Here is a 25592-nt window from a genome sequence, read left to right as displayed (position 1 = left end):
TGATATTAAGATACCCACAGAGATAGTGTGTGATTATAGGGTTGTTCATGTCCCCACAGAGATGGTGTTTGGTTATTGGGATGTTAAAGTCCCCACAGAAGTAGTATGTAGTTACAAGGCTGTTTAATCCCCCCACTGATATACTGTGTTATAAGCATGTTCACTCCTCCATATAGTGTGTGAGTATAGTGGTGTTCAAGTCCCTACCAACAGATATTGTAGGTATTAGTGTGGTCAAAGCTGTTAGGGATGGGAGAAATATTCCATTCCACCCCCAGAATTGGTGGAATTCTACTGTTTAACAAGGAGTTCTGGCTAAATTCTGCCAATCGCTGCGTGGTGGAATTTTTCTCCCACGAGGGCCCAGAATATGCGGGCTGTCAAGCGTAAGCAAGATTTGGTGTCCCCTAGCACAATTTTCTAACCTGGGTGTTTGCAAGCTGTCACAGTCAAAGGGCTGCTGTACGAAAAGATTGCTGCAACTCAAGTAGATTTTCGACTTGATTTGCAGCAAAATCAACTTGAATGGGCGTGTGCTCTTGGGCAATTCATGGTGTCATTCGCACTCATTTTCGGCCTGCTTACACTACCGGCGCTTAATTGCAGTGCATGCTGTTTATTTTCTCCCTGTTGGCGAAATGCTGTGGAAATCTTGCAAAGTTTTTCTGTAACTTTGTGATTTCAACAACAAGTAGAACATACACAGTGATATTTTGTAAAGATAATGATATTCAAGTCCCCTCAGAAATAGTGTTTGATTATAGTGAAGTTCAAGTCCCCACAGAGATAGTGTGTGAGTAATGGGATGTTTAAGTCCCCACAAAGTGTTGTTTTTACTGGGAATCCTCACAGACATACAGACATAGGCGGTCATTCCTAGATTGGCAGGCGGCGGTCGCCGCCCGCTGTAGGAGGCTGGACTGGCTTGTAGTGCGTACCAAAGGGTACTTGCACCTTGCACCAGGCCCAGTTATCCCTTATTAGTGTATAGGGTGTCTAGCAGCTTAGGCTGATAGATAATGGTAGCTTAGCAGAGCAGCTTAGGCTAAACTAGGAGACGTGTGAAGCTACTACAGTACCACTTAGTGTCATATGCACAATATCATAAGAAAACACAATACACAGTTATACTAAAAATAAAGGTACTTTATTTTTATGACAATATGCCAAAGTATCTTAGAGTGTACCCTCAGTGAGAGGATGGGAAATATACACAAGATATATATACACAATAGCAAAAATATGCAGTATAGTCTTAGAAAACAGTGCAAACAATGTATAGTTACAATAGGATGCAATGGGGAAACATAGGGATAGGGGCAACACAAACCATATACTCCAAAAGTGGAATGCGAACCACGAATGGACCCCAAACCTATGTGACCTTGTAGAGGGTCGCTGGGACTATTAGAAAATAGTGAGAGTTAGAAAAATAACCCTCCCCAAGACCCTGAAAAGTGAGTGCAAAGTGCACTAAAGTTCCCCTAAGGACAAAGAAGTCGTGTTAGAGGAATAATGCAGGAAAGACACAAACCAACAATGCAACAACTGTGGATTTCCAATCTAGGGTACCTGTGGAACAAGGGGACCAAGTCCAAAAGTCACAAGCAAGTCGGAGATGGGCAGATGCCCAGGAAATGCCAGCTGCGGGTGCAAAGAAGCTTCTACTGAACAGAAGAAGCTGAGGTTTCTGCAGGAACGAAAAGAGCTAGAGACTTCCCCTTTGGTGGACGGATCCCTCTCGCCGTGGAGAGTCGTGCAGAAGTGTTTTCCTGCCGAAAGAACGCCAACAAGCCTTGCTAGCTGCAAATCATGCGGTTAGTGTTTTTGGACGCTGCTGTGGCCCTGGAGGGACCAGGAGGTCGCAAATTGGACCAGGAGAGAGAGAGGACGTCGAGCAAGACAAGGAGCCCTCTCAGCAGCAGGTAGCACCCAGAGAAGTGCCAGAAACAGGCACTACGAGGATGCGTGAAACAGTGCTCACCCGAAGTCGCACAAAGAAGTCCCACGTCGCCGGAGAACAACTTAGGAGGTCGTGCAATGCAGGTTAGAGTGCCGTGGACCCAGGCTAGACTGTGCACAAAGGATTTCCGCCGGAAGTGCACGGAGGCCGGAGTAGCTGCAAAAGTCGCGGTTCCCAGCAATGCAGTCTAGCGAGGTGAGGCAAGGACTTACCTCCACCAAACTTGGACTGAAGAGTCACTGGACTGTGGGGGCCACTTGGACAGAGTTGCTGGATTCGAGGGACCTCGCTCGTCGTGCTGAGAGGAGACCCAAGGGACCGGTAATGCAGCTTTTTGGTGCCTGCGGTTGCAGGGGGAAGATTCCGTCGACCCACGGGAGATTTCTTCGGAGTTTCTGGTGCAGAGAGGAGGCAGACTACCCCCACAGCATGCACAAACAGGAAAACAGTCGAGAAGGCGGCAGGATCAGCGTTACAGAGTTGCAGTAGTCGTCTTAGCTACTTTGTTGCAGTTTTGCAGGCTTCCAGCGCGGTCAGCAGTCGATTCCTTATCAGAAGGTGAAGAGAGAGATGCAGAGGAACTCGGCTGAGCTCTTGCATTCGTTATCTAAAGTTTACCCAGAGACAGAGACCCTAAATAGCCAGAAAAGAGGGTTTGGCTACTTAGGAGAGAGGATAGGCTAGCAACACCTGAAGGAGCCTATCACAAGGAGTCTCTGACGTCACCTGGTGGCACTGGCCACTCAGAGCAGTCCAGTGTGCCAGCAGCACCTCTGTTTCCAAGATGGCAGAGGTCTGGAGCACACTGGAGGAGCTCTGGACACCTCCCAGGGGAGGTGCAGGTCAGGGGAGTGGTCACTCCCCTTTCCTTTGTCCAGTTTCGCGCCAGAGCAGGGCTAAGGGGTCCCCTGAACCGGTGTAGACTGGCTTATGCAGAATTGGGCACATCTGTGCCCAACAAAGCATTTCCAGAGGCTGGGGGAGGGTGTCACACCCTCTCTCAGAGGAAGTTCTTTGTTCTGCCATCCTGGGCCAGGCCTGGCTGGACCCCAGGAGGGCAGATGCCTGTCTGAGGGGTTGGCAGCAGCAGCAGCTGCAGTGAAACCCCAGGAAGGACAGTTTGGCAGTACCAGGGTCTGTGCTACAGACCACTGGGATCATGGGATTGTGCCAACTATGCCAGGATGGCATAGAGGGGGCAATTCCATGATCATAGACATGTTACATGGCCATATTCGGAGTTACCATTGTGAAGCTACATATACAGGGAGTGCAGAATTATTAGGCAAATGAGTATTTTGACCACATCATCCTCTTTATGCATGTTGTCTTACTCCAAGCTGTATAGGCTCGAAAGCCTACTACCAATTAAGCATATTAGGTGATGTGCATCTCTGTAATGAGAAGGGGTGTGGTCTAATGACATCAACACCCTATATCAGGTGTGCATAATTATTAGGCAACTTCCTTTCCTTTGGCAAAATGGGTCAAAAGAAGGTTGACAGGCTCAGAAAAGTCAAAAATAGTGAGATATCTTGCAGAGGGATGCAGCACTCTTAAAATTGCAAAGCTTCTGAAGCGTGATCATCGAACAATCAAGCGTTTCATTCAAAATAGTCAACAGGGTCGCAAGAAGCGTGTGGAAAAACCAAGGCGCAAAATAACTGCCCATGAACTGAGAAAAGTCAAGCGTGCAGCTGCCACGATGCCACTTGCCACCAGTTTGGCCATATTTCAGAGCTGCAACATCACTGGAGTGCCCAAAAGCACAAGGTGTGCAATACTCAGAGACATGGCCAAGGTAAGAAAGGCTGAAAGACGACCACCACTGAACAAGACACACAAGCTGAAACGTCAAGACTGGGCCAAGAAATATCTCAAGACTGATTTTTATAAGGTTTTATGGACTGATGAAATGAGAGTGAGTCTTGATGGGCCAGATGGATGGGCCCGTGGCTGGATTGGTAAAGGGCAGAGAGCTCCAGTCCGACTCAGACGCCAGCAAGGTGGAGGTGGAGTACTGGTTTGGGCTGGTATCATCAAAGATGAGCTTGTGGGGCCTTTTCGGGTTGAGGATGGAGTCAAGCTCAACTCCCAGTCCTGCTGCCAGTTCCTGGAAGACACCTTCTTCAAGCAGTGGTACAGGAAGAATTCTGCATCCTTCAAGAAAAACATGATTTTCATGCAGGACAATGCTCCATCACACACGTCCAAGTACTCCACAGCGTGGCTGGCAAGAAAGGGTATAAAAGAAGGAAATCTAATGACATGGCCTCCTTGTTCACCTGATCTGAACCCCATTGAGAACCTGTGGTCCATCATCAAATGTGAGATTTACAAGGAGGGAAAACAGTACACCTCTCTGAACAGTGTCTGGGAGGCTGTGGTTGCTGCTGCACGCAATGTTGATGGTGAACAGATCAAAACACTGACAGAATCCATGGATGGCAGGCTTTTGAGTGTCCTTGCAAAGAAAGGTGGCTATATTGGTCACTGATTTGTTTTTGTTTTGTTTTTGAATGTCAGAAATGTATATTTGTGAATGTTGAGATGTTATATTGGTTTCACTGGTAATAATAAATAATTGAAATGGGTATATATTTTTTTTTGTTAAGTTGCCTAATAATTATGCACAGTAATAGTCACCTGCACACACAGATATCCCCCTAACATAGCTAAAACTAAAAACAAACTAAAAACTACTTCCAAAAATATTCAGCTTTGATATTAATGAGTTTTTTGGGTTCATTGAGAACATGGTTGTTGTTCAATAATAAAATTAATCCTCAAAAATACAACTTGCCTAATAATTCTGCACTCCCTGTAGGTAGTGACCTATATGTAGTGCACGCGTGTAATGGTGTCCCCGCACTCACAAAGTTCAGGGAATTGGCTCTGAACAATGTGGGGGCACCTTGGCTAGTGCCAGGGTGCCCTCACACTCAGTAACTTTGCACCTAACCTTTACCAGGTAAAGGTTAGACATATAGGTGACTTATAAGTTACTTAAGTGCAGTGTAAAATGGCTGTGAAATAACGTGGACGTTATTTCACTCAGGCTGCAGTGGCAGGCCTGTGTAAGGATTGTCAGAGCTCCCTATGGGTGGCAAAAGAAATGCTGCAGCCCATATGGATCTCCTGGAACCCCAATACCCTGTGTACCTTAGTACCATATACTAGGGATTTATAAGGGTGTTCCAGTAAGCCAATGTAAATTGGTAAAATTGGTCACTAGCCTGTTAGTGACAATTTGAAAGAAATGAGAGAGCATAACCACTGAGGTTCTGGTTAGCAGAGCCTCAGTGAGACAGTTAGGCACTACACAGGGAACACACACATATAGGCCACAATCTTATGAGCACTGGGGTCCTGACTAGCAGGGTCCCAGTGACACATAACAAACATACTGAAAACATAGGGTTTTCACTATGAGCACTGGGCCCTGGCTAGCAGGATCCCAGTGAGACAGTGAAAACACCGTGGCATACACTCACAAACAGGCCAAAAGTGGGGGTAACAAGGCTAGAAAGAGGCTACTTTCTCACACAACCCCCCCCCCCCAAACGAAGGACAATAAGGCTAACCTTGGCCAGTTGAGACTTTATTGTCTAAGTGGTGATAAGTAGAGAGTAGCTCTGCAATAGACTGGTTACTCCCTTTATCATCCACTATATGGATACTTCCCTGTGGGGATGTAAACCACCCTGTTTGAAGTTTTTTAGCTAAGCAACAATGTGAAGATGTATTTTCAGAGTTTCTGTCAGTAAGTTTTAGTTTAGAGCAGTGGGAATTGTCCACTGAACCTATTTGTAGTGATGGAAATGCCAGACAGGGATGCTGTCTCAGAAAAGCCATAGTTGGGCAAAAACTTTGTCCATATGGCTGGAAGAGAGAACAGGGATGCTGTTTCTCCTGGGTTGGAGCAGGGCAGGGATGCTGTCCTATGAGCTCCACACTAGGGCAGGGATGCTGTCCTAAGTGTTGTGAGGCAGTGCAGAGTTTCTGCACTAAAGTTTCTCTGGGAGGGTTGGAGGGATGCTCCATGTTAACTAAAATGGTGCTCTTTTTCTCACCAATGTTAGTTATCCCACAGAGAGGTACTTCTACCTCAGGGAGTACAGCTTTGCCAGCTGATGTTTCCCTTGGAACAGGTGCCACCCCAGGAGAGGTTTCTCCCACCACAGGAATGGTATCCTGAATGGTAGGGTGGTTAGGGGATACTGTGATACCCTTATTACCTGTTGATGGAGAGGGATCCTGAGTTTTCAGGCCTTCTCTCCTTTGCTTTTTCATTTCAGTAGAAATGAGAGGGAACAATTCCTCAGGGATGCCCAGCATGGCTGCATGGGCATAAAACTCTACATCAGCCCAACCTGAGGCCTCTAGGTCATTACCTAAGAGACAGTCTACAGGTAAGCTAGGTGATACCACCACCTGCTTAGGGCCAGTAACTCCACCCCAACTAAACTGAATTATAGCTAAGGGAAGAAACTTAGTGGAGTTATGGACATCAATAATTTTATACTGTTGTCCAATGATGTGTTGTTCAGGAGCCACTAGGTTTTCAGTCACCAAAGTTATACTGGCACCTGTGTCCCTGTAGGCCAAGGCCTCAACACCATTTATTGAAACTGTCTGCCTGTACTTATCCATTGTAAGGGGACAAGCAGCCAGTGTGGCAAGGCCAATGCCACTAGGTGTGAAAGAAACTGTCTTGGGACTGACTACCCCAGTTTCTATGATGGACCCATAAGTGAACCCAACTACACCCTTTGCTTGACTGTTGCCAGCAGTCCCACCACTAGTACCACTACTGCTAGGGGCACTAGAGCTTGATGTATTAGTGGTGGTAGGCTCAGGGGGTTTACCTGGACAGGACTTATCCCCTGGCCTATGGCCTCTATTTTTACACACAAAGCACCAAGGCTTTTTAAATTGTGTAGGTTGAGAAGAAGAGGAAGAATTTGTTTTATCCCCACCCCCTGAAGAGTGTTTAAGATTTGAAGTGGGATCTTTGGTTTTACCCTTGTTCCCATGCTTATCTTGAGATTTTTCACCATCTTTCTTCTTAGTGTTCTCTTTGTCACCCCCTGTATGAACTTTTCTGTTCACCCTTGTTCTGACCCATTTGTCTGCCTTCTTTCCCAATTCTTGGGGAGAGGTCAGATCAGAGTCCACCAAGTACTGGTGCAACAAATCAGACACACAATTATTAAGAATATGCTCTCTCAGGATCAAGTTATACAGGCTGTCATAATCAGTAACTTTACTGCCATGTAACCACCCCTCCAAGGCCTTCACTGAATGGTCAATGAAATCAACCCAGTCTTGTGAAGACTCCTTTTTGGTCTCTCTGAACTTTATCCTGTACTGTTCAGTGGTTAAGCCATAACCATCCAGGAGTGCATTCTTAAGAACTGTAAAATTATTGGCATCACTTTCTTTCACAGTAAGGAGCCTATCCCTACCTTTTCCACTAAATGATAGCCATAGGATAGCAGCCCACTGCCTTTGAGGGACCTTCCTGTACAACACAGGCCCTCTCAAGTGCAGCAAACCACTTGTTAATGTCATCCCCCTCCTTATAAGGGGGAACTATCTTATGCAGATTCCTGGAATCATGCTCTTTTGCAGGATGACTATGGGGAATACTGCTGCTGCCACCATGGGTTTCAAAACACAACTTCTGTCTTTCCTTCTCTAGTTCTAAAGACTGTCTATCCAAATCCAGCTGTTGCTTTTTAAGCTTCAGTCTGGTTTGTTCCACCCTCAACTTATTGAGTTCCCTCTCTAACAATCTGTCATCAGGGTTGGTGGGAGGGACATTTCTAGATACAGAGGTATGATGGGAATGAACAGAAGGAGACCTGTCCCTTACAGAGGGCACCCTAACAGCTTGGCTGACAGTGTAATGTGAGAACACATCATCTGTATGATGTGACTCCACCTCAGTACCAACTATGCTAGACTGTCTAGTAATGGGCAGGCTAAGAAGTTTCTTTCCTGAATCTTTTCCTGGGGGAGTCCCTGGATCAGATTGGGAACCATTAGATACTTTTTCAACAAATGGGGCACTTTTAGCCTTATCTTGTTCTCTAAGCATATTAAGTAACAATTCCAAGGAAGGATTCTTCCCTACACTCAAACCTCTCTCTACACAGAGACTCCTTGCTCCTTTCCAGCTAAGGTGGTCATATGCAAGTTTGGACAGATCAACATTTTGGCCTGTGCCAGACATTTTTAGAGAGAGTTAAAGTGATAGAAAAAGAGAAAAAAGTTTTCAGAACTTTTTAGAAAGACAGAAAAAAACTTTAAAAACTTTTTAGAACTTTTTAGAAAGTTTAGAAGTACTTTTCAGCACTTAGAAAAGAGTGAAAAGAGGAAATGCAAAACTTTTTGGTTATGTGTATATACACTGAACTTGTTTTGTATATTTTTCTCTTATGAAAAGTACAATGACAAGAGTGGTAAGTAGTCTCAAAGCACTTATCCCACCGCTGCACAACCAATGTAGGAGGCTGGACTGGCTTGTAGTGAGTACCAAGGGGTACTTGCACCTTGCACCAGGCCCAGTTATCCCTTATTAGTGTATAGGGTGTCTAGCAGCATAGGCTGATAGATAATGGTAGCTTAGCAGAGCAGCTTAGGCTGAACTAGGAGACGAGTGAAGCTCCTACAGTACCACCTAGTGTCATATGCACAATATCATAAGAAAACACAATACACAGTTAAACTAAAAATAAAGGTACTTTATTTTTATGACAATATGCCAAAGTATCTCAGAGTGTACCCTCAGTGAGAGGATAGGAAATATACACAAGATATATATACACAATACCAAAAAATATGCAGTATAGTCTTAGAAAACAGTGCAAACAATGTATAGTTACAATAGGATGCAATGGGGACACATAGGGATAGGGGCAACACAAACCATATACTCCAAAAGTGGAATGCGAACCACGAATGGACCCCACACCTATGTGACCTTGTAGAGGGTCGCTGGGACTATTAGAAAATAGTAAGGGTTAGAAAAATAGCCCACCCCAAGACCCTGAAAAGTGAGTGCAAAGTGCACTAAAGTTCCCCAAAGGACAAAGAAGTCGTGATAGGGGAATAAGGCAGGAAAGACACAAACCAACAATGCAACAACGATGGATTTCCAGTCGAGTGTACCTGTGGAACAAGGGGACCAAGTCCAAAAGTCACAAGCAAGTCGGAGATGGGCAGATGCCCAGGAAATGCCAGCTGCGGGTGCAAAGAAGCTTCTACTGGACAGAAGAAGCTGAGGTTTCTGCAGGAACGAAAAGGGCTAGAGACTTCCCCTTTGGTGGACGGATTCCCCTCGCCTTGGAGAGTTGTGCAGAAGTGTTTTCCCGCCGAAAGACCGCCAACAAGCCTTGCTAGCTGCAAATCGTGCGGTAAGAGTTTTTGGATGCTGCTGTGGCCCAGGAAGGACCAGGATGTCGCAAATTGCGTCAGGAGAGAGAGGGGATGTCGAGCAAGACAAAGAGCCCTCTCAGCAGCAGGTAGCACCCGGAGAAGTGCCAGAAACAGGCACTACGAGGATGCGTGAAACGGTGCTCACCCGAAGTCGCACAAAGAAGTCCCACGTCGCCGGAGAACAACTTAGGAGGTCGTGCAATGCAGGTTAGAGTGCCGTGGACTCAGGCTGGACTGTGCACAAAGGATTTCCGCCAGAAGTGCACGGAGGCCGGAGTAGCTGCAAAAGTCGCGGTTCCCAGCAATGCAGTCTGGCGTGGGGAGGCAAGGACTTACCTCCACCAAACTTGGACTGAAGAGTCACTGGACTGTGGGAGTCACTTGGACAGAGTTGCTGGATTCGAGGGACCTCGCTCGTCGTGCTGAGAGGAGACCCAAGGGACCGGTAATGCAGCTTTTTGGTGCCTGCGGTTGCAGGGGGAAGATTCCGTCGACCCACAGGAGATTTCTTCGGAGCTTCTAGTGCAGAGAGGAGGCAGACTACCCCCACAGCATGCACCACCAGGAAAACAGTCGAGAAGGCGGCAGGATCAGCGTTACAGAGTTGCAGTAGTCGTCTTAGCTACTATGTTGCAGTTTTGCAGGCTTCCAGCGCGGTCAGCAGTCGATTCCTTGGCAGAAGGTGAAGAGAGAGATGCAGAGGAACTCGGATGAGCTCTTGCATTCGTTATCTAAAGTTTCCCCAGAGACAGAGACCCTAAATAGCCAGAAAAGAGGGTTTGGCTACCTAGGAGAGAGGATAGGCTAGCAACACCTGAAGGAGCCTATCAGAAGGAGTCTCTGACGTCATCTGGTGGCACTGGCCACTCAGAGCAGTCCAGTGTGCCAGCAGCACCTCTGTTTCCAAGATGGCAGAGGTCTGGAGCACACTGGAGGAGCTCTGGACACCTCCCAGGGGAGGTGCAGGTCAGGGGAGTGGTCACTCCCCTTTCCTTTGTCCAGTTTCGCGCCAGAGCAGGGCTAAGGGCTCCCCTGAACCGGTGTAGACTGGCTTATGCAGAATTGGGCACATCTGTGCCCAAGAAAGCATTTCCAGAGGCTGGGGGAGGCTACTCCTCCCCTGCCTTCACACCATTTTCCAAAGGGAAAGGGTGTAACACCGTCTCTCAGAGGAAGTTCTTTGTTCTGCCATCCTGGGCCAGGCCTGGCTGGACCCCAGGAGGGCAGATGCCTGTCTGAGGGGTTGGCAGCAGCAGCAGCTGCAGTGAAACCCCAGGAAAGGCAGTTTGGCAGTACCAGGGTCTGTGCTACAGACCACTGGGATCATGGGATTGTGCCAACTATGCCAGGATGGCATAGAGGGGGCAATTCCATGATCATAGACATGTTACATGGCCATATTCGGATTTACCATTGTGAAGCTACATATAGGTAGTGACCTATATGTAGTGCACGCGTGTAATGGTGTCCCCGCACTCACAAAGTCCGGGGAATTGGCCCTGAACAATGTGGGGGCACCTTGGCTAGTGCCAGGGTGCCCTCACACTAAGTAACTTTGCACCTAACCTTTACCAGGTAAAGGTTAGACGTATAGGTGACTTATAAGTTACTTAAGTGCAGTGTAAAATGGCTGTGAAATAACATGGACGTTATTTCACTCAGGCTGCAGTGGCAGGCCTGTGTAAGAATTGTCAGAGCTCCCTATGGGTGGCAAAAGAATTGCTGCAGCCCATAGGGATCTCCTGGAACCCCAATACCCTGGGTACCTCAGTACCATATACTAGGGAATTATAAGGGTGTTCCAGTAAGCCAATGTAAATTGGCAAAATTGGTCACTAGCCTGTTAGTGACAATTTGAAAGAAATGAGAGAGCATAACCACTGAGGTTCTGATTAGCAGAGCCTCAGTGACACAGTTAGTCACTACACAGGTAACACATTCAGGCACCTTTATGAGCACTGGGACCCTGGATGACAGGGTCCCAGTGACACATACAACTAAAACAACATATATACAGTGAAAAATGGGGGTAACATGCCAGGCAAGATGGTACTTTCCTACACAACCCCCCCCCAAACGAAGGACAATAAGACTAGCCATGACCTGATGAGTCTTCATTGTCTAAGTGGAAATATCTGGAGAGTCCATCTGCATTGGAGTGGCTACTCCCAGGTCTATGTTCCACTGTATAGTCTATTCCCTGTAGGGATATGGACCACCTCAATAAGTTAGGATTTTCACCTTTCATTTGTTTTAGCCAAAGTAGAGGTTTGTGGTCTGTCTGAACAATGAAGTGAGTGCCAAACAGGTATGGCCTCAACTTCTTCAGAGCCCAGACCACAGCAAAGGCCTCCCTCTCTATGGCAGACCAACGCTTTTCTCTAGGGGTCAACCTCCTACTAATCAAAGCAACAGGTTGATCCTGGCCCTCAGAATTAAGTTGTGATAGGACTGCCCCTACTCCTAATTCAGATGCATCAGTTTGGACATAGAATTTTTTAGAGTAACAAGGGCTTTTCAGGACAGGTGCAGAGCACATGGCCTGCTTCAGCTCCTCAAAAGCTTTCTGACAGTTTGCTGTCCATAATACCTTTTTAGGCATTTTCTTGGATGTGAGGTCATTAAGAGGGGCTGCAATGGAGCCATAGTTTTTAATGAACCTCCTGTAATACCCAGTGAGGCCTAGGAAGGCTCTCACCTGAGTCTGAGTGGTAGGGGGAACCCAATCAATAATTGTTTGGATTTTCCCCTGAAGTGGTGCAATCTGTTCCCCACCAACAAGGTGTCCCAGATAAACCACCTTACCCTGCCCTATCTGGCACTTTGAAGCCTTGATAGTGAGGCCTGCCTTTTGCAGGGCCTCCAAAACTTTCCATAGTTGGACCAGGTGATCATCCCAGCTGGAGCTAAAGACAGCTATATCGTCCAAATATGCTGCACTGAAAGCTTCCAGCCCTTGCAGGACTGTGTTCACCAACCTCTGAAAAGTGGCAGGTGCATTTTTCAATCCAAAAGGAATTACAGTGAACTGGTAATGGCCTCCAATGGTTGAAAATGCAGTTTTAGGTTTAGCATCTTCTGATAATTTGATCTGCCAATACCCTGCAGTCAAATCAAAAGTGCTTAGATACTTGGCAGATGCCAGTGTATCTATGAGCTCATCTGCCCTGGGTATAGGGTGAGCATCAGTTTTGGTTACCTGGTTGAGACCTCTGTAGTCTACACAAAACCGCATTTCCTACTTTCCATCTTTGGAATGGGGTTTTGGTACAAGTACCACAGGAGAAGCCCATGGACTTTCAGAGTGCTCAACCACTCCTAGTTCTAGCATTTTCTGCACCTCTTACTTTATGCAGTCCCTGACATGGTCAGGCTGCCTATAGATCTTACTTTTGACAGGTAAACTGTCTCCAGTATCTATAGTGTGCTCACACCAAGAAGTGGTACCTGGCACAGTAGAGAAGAGTTCAGAAAACTGACCCAGGAGATTTATGCAATGGTCTTTCTGCTCAGCAGTAAGACAATCAGCCAAAACTACACCTTCCACAAGAGCATCTTGTTCTGTGGAAGAGAAGAGATCAGGTAGAGGATCACTGTCTTCTTCCTGTCCCTCATCAGTTGCCATGAGCAGGGTGAGATCAGCCCTGTCATAGTAGGGTTTCAGGCGGTTGACATGGAGCACCCTAAGGGGACTCCTGGCAGTGCCTAAGTCAACTAAATAGGTGACTTCACCCTTTTTCTCAACAATTGTGTGGGGACCACTCCATTTATCTTGGAGTGCTCTTGGGGCCACAGGCTCCAAGACCCACACTTTCTGCCCTGGTTTGTACTGAACCAAAACAGCCTTCTGATCATGCCATTGCTTCTGGAGCTCTTGGCTGGCCTGAAGGTTTTTACTGGCCTTTTTCATGTACTCAGCCATCCTTGATCTGAGGCCAAGTACATAATCCACAATATCTTGTTTTGGAGCTTTTAAAGGTTGTTCCCAACCCTCCTTGACAAGTGTTAGTGGACCCCTAACAGGGTGACCAAAGAGGAGTTCAAAGGGGCTGAAGCCCACTCCTTTCTGGGGTACCTCCCTGTAGGCAAAAAGGAGACATGGTAACAGGATATCCCATCTCCTGCGGAGTTTTTCAGGGAGACCCATAATCATGCCTTTGAGAGTTTTATTAAATCTCTCCACCAGTCCATTTGTTTGTGGATGATAGGGTGTAGTGAACTTGTAAGTCACACCACACTCCTTCCACATGGCCTTTAAGTATGCAGACATGAAATTGCTTCCCCTGTCTGATACTACTTCCTTTGGGAAGCCCACCCTAGAAAATATTCCCAGTAGGGCCTTTGCCACTGCAGGTGCTGTAGTGGTCCTTAAAGGAATTGCTTCAGGATATCTTGTGGCATGGTCCACTACCACCAAGATAAACCTATTGCCTGAAGCAGTAGGAGGGTCAAGGGGGCCAACTATGTCAACCCCTACCCTTTCAAAGGGAACCTCAACCACAGGCAGTGGGATAAGGGGTGCCTTTGGAGTGCCACCTGTCTTGCCACTGGCTTGACAGGTTTCACAGGACTTACAAAATTCCTTTGTGTCCTCAGACATCCTAGGCCAATGAAACAAGGGGACAAGTCTGTCCCATGTTTTCATTTGTCCTAGGTGTCCAGCTAGGGGAATGTCGTGGGCTAGAGTTAGGAGGAACTTTCTGTACTCCTGAGGAATCACTAACCTCCTGGCAGTTCCAGGTTTAGGATCCCTTGCTTCGGTGTACAAGAGATTGTCCTCCCAGTAAACTCTGTGAGAGTCACTGACATCCCCATTAGCCTGTTTGACAGCTTGCTGTCTTAGACCCTCTAGTGTGGGACAGGTTTGCTGTGCCACACTCAGCTCCTCCCTGGCAGGCCCCCCTTCACCCAAAAGCTCAGCAGTGTCTGCTTCCAGCTCCTCTGGTGTAGGTTCTGCACAGGGTGGAAATTCTTCTTCCTCAGAAGTAGAATCCACTGTAGAGGGAGGGATAGTAGGAAGTGGTTTGCTTCTACTAGCTCTAGCTTTAGGGAGCACTTGGTCCATTGTTCCAGGATCCAAGCTTCCCTGTCCTTTTTGCTTTTTGGCCTGAGCCCTGGTTAAAGCAAAAATATGCCCTGGGATGCCCAGCATTGCTGCATGGGCCTCCAACTCCACATCTGACCAAGCTGATGTCTCCAAATCATTTCCTAGTAGACAGTCTACAGGTAAATCTGTGGCTACCACAACTTTCTTTGGACCAGTAACCCCCCCCAGTTGAGATTTACAACAGCCATGGGGTGGCTAAGTGTGTTGTTGTGAGCATCGGTTACTTGGTACTGGTGACCAAGTAGGTGTTGTTCAGGGTGGACCAGTTTCTCTATGACCATAGTCACACTGGCTCCAGTGTCCCTGTAGGCCTGAACCTCCACACCATTTATTAGGGGTAGCTGCTTGTACTTATCCATATTAAGGGGACAAGCAACTAAGGTGGCTAAATCAATAGCCCCCTCAGAGACTAACACAGCCTCTGTGGCCTCCCTAACAAGACCAACCCCAACTAAGTTACCAATAGTGAGCCCCGCTACTCCCTTGGATTGGCTATTAGTAGGTTTGCTCCCACCACCACTGCTATTAGTAGGGACACTAGGGGTAGCAGTAGGGGTTGTAGTGGTAGGAGGCTTGGTGCTTTTCTTTGGACAACTGGGATCTGTTGTCCAATGGCCTTTTACTTTACATAAATAGCACCATGGTTTCTTTTCTTTGTTTTGATTAAAAGAGGATTTGGGCCCACCACCCCCACCAGAGTGTTTTTGTGGGCCTGATGAAGACTCATTTTTAGATTTGTCCCCACCCTTGTCAGAAGACTTACCATCCTTCTTTTTGTTGCCATCTTTGTCACCCCCTGTATGAACTTTTCTGTTCACCCTTGTTCTGACCCATTTGTCTGCCTTCTTTCCCAATTCTTGGGGAGAGGTCAGATCAGAGTCCACCAAGTACTGGTGCAACAAATCAGACACACAATTATTAAGAATATGCTCTCTCAGGATCAAGTTATACAGGCTGTCATAATCAGTAACTTTACTGCCATGTAACCACCCCTCCAAGGCCTTCACTGAATGGTCAATGAAATCAACCCAGTCTTGTGAAGACTCCTTTTTGGTCTCTCTGAACTTTATCCTGTACTGTTCAGTGGTTAAGCCATAACCATCCAGGAGTGCATTCTTAAGAACTGTAAAATTATTGGCATCACTTTCTTTCACAGTAAGGAGCCTATCCCTACCTTTTCCACTAAATGATAGCCATAGGATAGCAGCCCACTGCCTTTGAGGGACATCCTGTACAACACAGGCCCTCTCAAGTGCAGCAAACCACTTGTTAATGTCATCCCCCTCCTTATAAGGGGGAACTATCTTATGCAGATTCCTGGAATCATGCTCTTTTGCAGGATGACTATGGGGAATACTGCTGCTGCCACCATGGGTTTCTAAACACAACTTCTGTCTTTCCTTCTCTAGTTCTAAAGACTGTCTATCCAAATCCAGCTGTTGCTTTTTAAGCTTCAGTCTGGTTTGTTCCACCCTCAACTTATTGAGTTCCCTCTCTAACAATCTGTCATCAGGGTTGGTGGGAGGGGCATTTCTAGATACAGAGGTATGATGGGAATGAACAGAAGGAGACCTGTCCCTTACAGAGTGCACCCTAACAGCTTAGCTGACAGTGTAATGTGAGAGCACATCATCTGTATGATGTGACTCCACCTCAGTACCAACTATGCTAGACTGTCTAGTAATGGGCAGGCTAAGAAGTTTCTTTCCTGAATCCTTTCCTGGGGGAGTCCCTGGATCAGATTGGGAACCATTAGCTACTTTTTCAACAGATGGGGCACTTTTAGCCTTATCTTGTTCTCTAAGCATATTAAGTAACAATTCCAAGGAAGGATTCTTCCCTACACTCAAACCTCTCTCTACACAGAGACTCCTTGCTCCTTTCCAGCTAAGGTGGTCATATGCAAGTTTGGACAGATCAACATTTTGGCCTGTGCCAGACATTTTTAGAGAGAGTTAAAGTGATAGAAAAAGAGAAAAAAGTTTTCAGAACTTTTTAGAAAGACAGAAAAAAACTTTTAAAACTTTTTAGAACTTTTTAGAAAGTTTAGAAGTACTTTTCAGCACTTAGAAAAGAGTGAAAAGAGGAAATGCAAAACTTTTTGGTTATGTGTATACACTGAACTTTTTTGTATATTTTTCTCTTATGAAAAGTACAATGACAAGAGTGGTAAGTAGTCTCAAAGCACTTATCCCACCGCTGCACAACCAATGTAGGAGGCTGGACTGGCTTGTAGTGAGTACCAAGGGGTACTTGCACCTTGCACCAGGCCCAGTTATCCCTTATTAGTGTATAGGGTGTCTAGCAGCATAGGCTGATAGATAATGGTAGCTTAGCAGAGCAGCTTAGGCTGAACTAGGAGACGAGTGAAGCTCCTACAGTACCACCTAGTGTCATATGCACAATATCATAAGAAAACACAATACACAGTTATACTAAAAATAAAGGTACTTTATTTTTATGACAATATGCCAAAGTATCTCAGAGTGTACCCTCAGTGAGAGGATAGGAAATATACACAAGATATATATACACAATACCAAAAAATATGCAGTATAGTCTTAGAAAACAGTGCAAACAATGTATAGTTACAATAGGATGCAATGGGGACACATAGGGATAGGGGCAACACAAACCATATACTCCAAAAGTGGAATGCGAACCACGAATGGACCCCACACCTATGTGACCTTGTAAAGGGTCGCTGGGACTATTAGAAAATAGTAAGGGTTAGAAAAATAGCCCACCCCAAGACCCTGAAAAGTGAGTGTAAAGTGCACTAAAGTTCCCCAAAGGACAAAGAAGTCGTGATAGGGGAATAAGGCAGGAAAGACACAAACCAACAATGCAACAACGATGGATTTCCAGTCGAGGGTACCTGTGGAACAAGGGGACCAAGTCCAAAAGTCACAAGCAAGTCGGAGATGGGCAGATGCCCAGGAAATGCCAGCTGCAGGTGCAAAGAAGCTTCTACTGGACAGAAGAAGCTGAGGTTTCTGCAGGAACGAAAAGGGCTAGAGACTTCCCCTTTGGTGGACGGATCCCTCTCGCCTTGGAGAGTCGTGCAAAAGTGTTTTCCCGCCAAAAGACCGCCAACAAGCCTTGCTAGCTGCAAATCGTGTGGTAAGCGTTTTTGGATGCTGCTGTAGCCCAGGAAGGACCAGGATGTCGCAAATTGCGTCAGGAGAGAGAGGGGACGTCGAGCAAGACAAGGAACCCTCTCAGCAGCAGGTAGCACCCGGAGAAGTGCCAGAAACAGGCACTACGAGGATGCGTGAAACGGTGCTCACCCGAAGTCGCATAAAGAAGTCCCACATCACCGGAGAACAACTTAGGAGGTTGTGCAATGCAGGTTAGAGTGCCGTGGACCCAGGCTGGACTATGCACAAAGGATTTCCGCCGGAAGTGCACGGAGGCCGGAGTAGCTGCAAAAGTCGCGGTTCCCAGCAATGCAGTCTGGCGTGGGAAGGCAAGGACTTACCTCCACCAAACTTGGACTGAAGAGTCACTGGACTGTGGGAGTCACTTGGACAGAGTTGCTGGATTCGAGGGACCTCGCTCGTCGTGCTGAGAGGAGACCCAAGGGACCGGTAATGCAGCTTTTTGGTGCCTGCGGTTGCAGGGGGAAGATTCCGTCGACCCACGGGAGATTTCTTCGGAGCTTCTAGTGCAGAGAGGAGGCAGACTACCCCCACAGCATGCACCACCAGGAAAACAGTCGAGAAGGCGGCAGGATCAGCGTTACAGAGTTGCAGTAGTCGTCTTAGCTACTATGTTGCAGTTTTGCAGGCTTCCAGCGCGGTCAGCAGTCGATTCCTTGGCAGATGGTGAAGAGAGAGATGCAGAGGAACTCGGATGAGCTCTTGCATTCGTTATCTAAAGTTTCCCCAGAGACAGAGACCCTAAATAGCCAGAAAATAGGGTTTGGCTACCTAGGAGAGAGGATAGGCTAGCAACACCTGAAGGAGCCTATCAGAAGGAGTCTCTGACGTCACCTGGTGGCACTGGCCACTCAGAGCTGTCCAGTGTGCCAGCAGCACCTCTGTTTCCAAGATGGCAGAGGTCTGGAGCACACTGGAGGAGCTCTGGACACCTCCCAGGGGAGGTGCAGGTCAGGGGAGTGGTCACTCCCCTTTCCTTTGTCCAGTTTCGCGCCAGAGCAGGGCTAAGGGGTCCCCTGAACCGGTGTAGACTGGCTTATGCAGAATTGGGCACATCTGTGCCCAAGAAAGCATTTCCAGAGGCTGGGGGAGGCTACTACTCCCCTGCCTTCACACCATTTTCCAAAGGGAGAGGGTGTAACACCCTCTCTCAGAGGAAGTTCTTTGTTCTGCCATCCTGGGCCAGGCCTGGCTGGACCCCAGGAGGGCAGATGCCTGTCTGAGGGGTTGGCAGCAGCAGCAGATGCAGTGAAACCCCAGGAAAGGCAGTTTGGCAGTACCAGGGTCTGTGCTACAGACCACTGGGATCATGGGATTGTGCCAACTATGCCAGGATGGCATAGAGGGGGCAATTCCATGATCATAGACATGTTACATGGCCATATTCGGATTTACCATTGTGAAGCTACATATAGGTAGTGACCTATATGTAGTGCACGTGTGTAATGGTGTCCCCGCACTCACAAAGTCCGGGGAATTGGCCCTGAACAATGTGGGGGCACCTTGGCTAGTGCCAGGGTGCCCTCACACTAAGTAACTTTGCACCTAACCTTTACCAGGTAAAGGTTAGACATATAGGTGACTTATAAGTTACTTAAGTGCAGTGTAAAATGGCTGTGAAATAACATGGACGTTATTTCACTCAGGCTGCAGTGGCAGGCCTATGTAAGAATTGTCAGAGCTCCCTATGGGTGGCAAAAGAATTGCTGCAGCCCATAGGGATCTCCTGGAACCCCAATACCCTGGGTACCTCAGTACCATATACTAGGGAATTATAAGGGTGTTCCAGTAAGCCAATGTAAATTGGTAAAATTGGTCACTAGCCTGTTAGTGACAATTTGAAAGAAATGAGAGAGCATAACCACTGAGGTTCTGATTAGCAGAGCCTCAGTGAGACAGTTAGTCACTACACAGGTAACACATTCAGGCACACTTATGAGCACTGGGGCCCTGGATGACAGGGTCCCAATGACACATACAACTAAAACAACATATATACAGTGAAAAATGGGGGTAACATGCCAGGCAAGATGGTACTTTCCTACACTGGTCTAGAGGATAATTTGTAATCTGTAATGTTTAATGAATTGGTGTTTGCTTAATTGTATTGATGCAGCTGGTGAAGCTTTAAGGTGTGGTTTGTACCCTGCTGTGTGTCATTAAAAATAAAAAATGTAAAAAAAGAAGATGAAAAGGTTTTTTTTTCCACTTGCCTATATCTTTGGTGCCATTTGATGAATCTTCATGAGATTTTCCCCGAAAAGATTTCCAGAGAATCTTCTTGTACATGGGAAATTTTTGGGTGATCTTAGGACACAAGTAATAGTTACTTGAGATAACTAACTACAACAGGTGAATTTCTATGGTTTTGTATGTTTAAAATGTGAGCCTAACTATAAAGTCCCTGTAACCTTTGATCTTTGATTTTTTCAATATATATATATATATATATCAGGAAGGCCCTTTCAGGGTTAGAGTGATGCATAAATTATGCAAAAAACAAAGGAGAACTCTGGGAAGTTCCCAATTTTAGGTTGAGAGCTGCTCTAGTAAGGAGCACCCTGCAACACCAGCGACACTCTAGATTTGCTCACCTCAAATGTCTGCTTATCTAGCAAAGTTTTTAAGCATAGGATCAGCACAGTGCTACTGGTACTACTAGAGCAGCTCTCTACCTAAAATTGGGAACTTCCCAGAGTTCTCCTTTGTTTTTTGCATAATTTATGCGTCACTCTAACCCTGAAAGGGCCTTGGTTTGACTTATACTGGGTGCTCCCTTGTGCCTGGACAAAGCTATACCCCTCTGAAGAGCTCTAATGAGAGCGAAACACGTGTCAGGGGTTGCTTTACTCATTCCAAGTTGGCTTGGATGGTATTTGACCAGTCCAAAGCTGTAATACTGTGCCTGGAGTGGTAAATGGCTTTTGTCATTTTACAGCTCGGCGAGGATGACACTGTGTCAATGCTATGCTTAAAGATTTTGCTGTACAAAAGACTTTGTCACTATCTAGCTCGGTGAGGATAGCACTGTGCTGATCCTATGCTTAAAAACTTTGCTAGATAAGCAGACATTTGAGGTGAGCAAATCTAGAGTGTTGCTGGTGTTGCAGGGTGCTCCTTACTAGAGCAGCTCTCCACCTAAAATTGGGAACTTCCCAGAGTTCTCCTTTGTTTTTTGCATATATAAAGATATATATATATATATATATATATATATATATATATATATATATATATATATATATATATATATAGTCAAGCTGCATGGATACTGAGTCAAGAATAGTCCATTGATGGAAATTGGGTTGTTAGGTGTGATAGTTCCTCAGTTTTACTCAATGGGACCAAAACACCCCATTGTAGCACTTGACTCTCACAGGGTAGCGAGGGCAGCGGTTTAAGGCCTACTCAAGGGAGGTAGTGTGGGCTGGTAAACATCAATCACTGGAAAGCAATAATAACACTCAATAAATGATTGTCCAGTCTGTACTTTTCTTTAGAAAGAGAAGAAGTATATGTATTATGCATACACTACTAAATACGATTCAGCAATTTACAAATATACATTGGCAGATGGAATATACCATAGATGACCTTGGGTAATCACTGGTGACCCCCTAGAGGGGTCGCCTAAACATATTAAGTGAGTTCCAATAGTCTTTATGTAATCACAAGATATTACGTGGGCATGAATCATTGTCATAATGGTGATAATATTGTACCAATAAGCCATATGCAATCATCCCGAAAGCCCAATAAAACATTTATCAGGAATTACCTTTGTGTTTGTGCATTCTTTCAAACATTTGACATTGAACTGTAGTGATCAAAATAACCCCTAGAGGGCATCACAGTCAAACAGCATAGTGAAAATGCTTTGTACGGTAACCATACAACCAGCCACTAGAGGGTGTTACCACATGGAAACAGCATGATAAAACATTGCACTGTAACCATTTCATCAACCCCTAGAGAGCATAACCACATAAAATAGCATTACACTGTATCCTTATCACCAGCCCCTAGAAGGCCTAAGGCGTTGCACATTTTTAGTCCATCAAAATCTTCTAAAATGTTTGCATACACGAAGGCCCTAGAGGACAAACTGTTCCCAGCCATAAAACAAAAGTTCCAGCAATGGAAGAGCTTAGAAATGCCTTGAAAAGTAGGAAAGGTGATGGTTTTGGGGTCTCCTCAACTTAGGGCGAGAAACCAACGGATGATCCAAGGAGCAATTTTTTGTCATGCTTAGTAATTTGGTGATGGCCTCATCGTCCTGTGACCACCACAAGCGAATATATGGGCAAAATTGTGTTTTGAAATGAATGCCCTGCTAAGCATTATGGGGCGAGGTACCCGAGTGTAGCGAATATCACAGTATTGGCTCTCCCGCTGAGCCAGGGAAAGTCATGGTGATTTTGTTGTTTTTTTCCCTTTGAGTGGGGACTCGTGACATATTTGTCATGTTTTTGGTGGGGGTGCCCAGTTCCAGATTGCCTTCATTGGAGGGCAGCACGGGGGACCCTACCACCAAATGCCATGGCTGGCCCCCGCACAGTCAGCGCGACCGCGTGCTGAAGTGGGAGCCTGCAGCCTTTCTGTTGGTCTGCCCACTCCAGCGAGCAGACGTGTACAGTGGAGGAAGCTTCTTGCTGCCATCCCAGGGCTCAGGGATGGGGTCCTGGACCCCTCCTGCCTCCTCCCGGGGAGGCGTGATGATGATTCCATTAAATAGGAGTACACAGGGGTCGGGATGGGGTCCTGACCCCTGCACTATAAATCCGTCCCCAGGGGTTGGGGTCCCCGGGCGAGCTAGGAATATGGGGAGGGGGCCCCACACACGCCCTCTCCCCCAATGGAATAGAGGTGGCTTTCTTGCACCATTCCCCAGGCCCTGGTCCACCCTGGGGGAATTTATTTGCACAGCAGTGGAGCCCCACATGCTCCAAGGGAGGAAATTAGGTCAAAGGTTTCCAGACTTTAAAATGCCAGACCACAGCCCCCGTTGGGATGATTTGGCGATTCCGGGCTTATTTTACTTGCTTTGGTGAGCTCTATCCATCAGAGGCAGTTGCAACAACCTTTCTCAACTCAAACACAATGCAGTCCTGCAAAGGCTGGTACTCCTGGTCCCCTGCACCAGTTCTCTTTTACAGATTTGTTCGTAGGTGGAGAAAATTCACAAGCTTCCCCCAACTGGGCATCAGGGGGAATAAGGAGGCCTGCCTCACTGGCCCCTGGGAAGGCCCACTGGACCTGGGGTGAACTAGGCAGAGTCCTGGGTCCTGAGTGCGGGTCAGGGGTTCCTTCTTCCTATTCTCCATGGCAGTCCCAGGATCCAGCAGACCAGTAGCTGGAATATCCACAGGCAAAAAAACAGTCTTCCCCTGGTGCAAGAATTTATAAAAGGGAGAGGAAGGTTCTAAAAGACAGACACCCCTAATAAATCCTGGGGTGCCACATCACCTCCCCACCCCTGTCCCAATCCTGCTGCACAGCATGTTGGGACAATCCAAAATGGCGTAATCAAGGAGCACTGGTCACATCAGCTCCTGGGGTCTCGGCTCCACCCCTCATTGACATCACTGCCAGGGAATTGAACTCTAGAATTTCAAAGGTACCCCCCACCCTGGTGGTTTGGCTCCAGTTGTCTGAGCACTCTCCTTCATTCAGTGGGCTTGGACAGGCCCAACCCTTGTGCAGTGTGACAGCTGGGTGATTGATACAGAGCGCTCCGCCCCACCCACTTTCCTCATCAGGAGCAAGGAGAAGTAGTGCTAGTTGCTCCTTTTCTGTGGGGGCGGCCTTTGTTCCTCCTGCTAGAGAAAAGGTAATTACTGTACACAGCAGGGTGACAATTGGCCTGGGCTCCGCTCTTGAGCTGACTTAGGAAAATATGAAAACTCTGAATGACCCACAAGATGTATAGTGTTCATTTTGGAAGTTGCATATTTGGTGTTCTTGCACAGGTTACACTCTAATTCAAGACATCAATAGTCTTTTAAGGCCAAGGCGAAGGGAAGCTACACTGTCTATAATGGGATGTCACTATAGTTAAAACAGGAAAGCACACTGACTTTCCCTAATAGTGTACACTACCCTGATGAGGCCTATCCCAGTTGAATACCTATCCCTGCAGAGTCCCTATTGTGCCTAGCTACCTTTGCGTTGTTACAGGGCTGTGCACAATACTAGTCTCCCACGTGTAGCCCACACAAATGTTCATGTGTAGCCAGGTGAGTGCCCCGTACATTCGCTGCGTTGCAGCAGCCTTATCTTAAAAGGCAGACACTGGTGGTAAACACGTGCAGTCCGCTTACCTTGTGATTACCATGGGTGAGGTACTGGTAGTGAGGATTGTCCACATTGAAAAATCCAATAACCAGGTGATCAGAAAAGCAAAAAATCTGGGTGTACTGCTGTGGCAGAACCCAGTGTAACATACATTTATTCCTACCTATATATACTTCACTTCCTGATATTGTGGTAGGTGATATGCTGCCTACAGTTTTTTCTTGTATGTGTGTAATTGATATTCTGACGCGGAACCAATTAGGACCCTTCTGGAGAATTAAATCATCAAAAAAGTCAAGAGAGTTTACACTTGACACTTTCTGGTTTTAAAAAAGAGACTGAAGCAATAATGTAAGCCAATTTTTAACTTCAAACTGGCAAACAAATGGGTAGAAAAATATAAATTCTGGATTTCAGCCATTCACCTAATGTACATTCAAATTGGGCAGGACTCGATCACCAAGCAGGAATCCTCCACTTAGCACTGGAAGTGTTTTTTTTCATGAGGGGTTGGCCCACGGCGTTAGAAGCTGGCACCCTCAAAGAACCAAGTAATTTTGGATCCTTTTCATATTCTTTGTGGGAGCCGGACAACTAATCTTGAGCGCCTCCTGGATGGCTCTCCCAGAAAGGGAAAGGTGGCCTGGATACCAGGGACAATGCCAGTATTATTTATTTTTAACTGCAGTCCTTGCCCAAGGGACCTCACGCTCCCCCCAGGCAGAATGTTTAGAAAGAGAGGTACCAGTTGATTGAGGAGAGTCTCCCCTCTTCAATGGTGCCCCTCCTCAAAGAATTCCATCCAGTGATCCCCAAGCAGGAATCCTTTCACTAAGTCTCCAGAGTTGTAAATTTGAGTGTGCCCATATGGCATAGCGACCAGCCCCAACAGTGCCCTAAATAATAATTTACCTTTGTATTTCCAAAGGGCTGGCAGCAGTTGGACACTGCACCCCTCCTAACACCCAACCCCAATTGGCCCTCTCAGTAAAGGGACAAGTACCCTAGAACTGTGGTCCACTTCCTGGAGGCCAGCTCCACCTCTGGGCAGAAAATTTATAAAGAGAGGTAGCACTGGAGAACGTTGCCACTTTCCAAAGGATTCCTGCATGGAGATTGGGGACGACCAACAAAGGGGGTAATTAATGTTAAGCCTTTTCCTACCATGGGAATGGGTGATCATGTCCAGCACCACTGGTTTTTATCGCCAGGGAAAGGAAAAATACAATATACCCCAAGAGGAACGTCAACCTCTGTTTGTTTTTATTTTAGTCTGTGCCTGGGGACAAAACATCACCCCAGTGTACAATTCTCATAAAGAGAGACACCACTGAAACATACTCGGGGATAGCAGCCTGTCCACGTTCCTTAATCAGGAATCCTACACTAGGCCACCAGGAAATTATTTTATTGGGGCCCTCCTGTCATAGTGGTAACCCCCCACCCCCCAAAGTAGCCAAAATTACTTATGAACCTTTTCCTTTCATGGGGAGAGGCAACAATTGGCCCTGCCTCTTCCCTGTGACTGAAGACATAAAGCCACTCCCCAGGTAAGGAAAAAAAAATGAGGAGGCACCACTTGAGAGGTGAAAGTGTACCTTCTCTCATAGGGGATTTCATGTAC

The sequence above is a fragment of the Pleurodeles waltl genome, chromosome 8, assembly GCF_031143425.1.
Source record: "Pleurodeles waltl isolate 20211129_DDA chromosome 8, aPleWal1.hap1.20221129, whole genome shotgun sequence".
NCBI lineage: Eukaryota > Metazoa > Chordata > Amphibia > Caudata > Salamandridae > Pleurodeles > Pleurodeles waltl.
Note: the sequence above shows the minus strand (reverse complement) of the source record.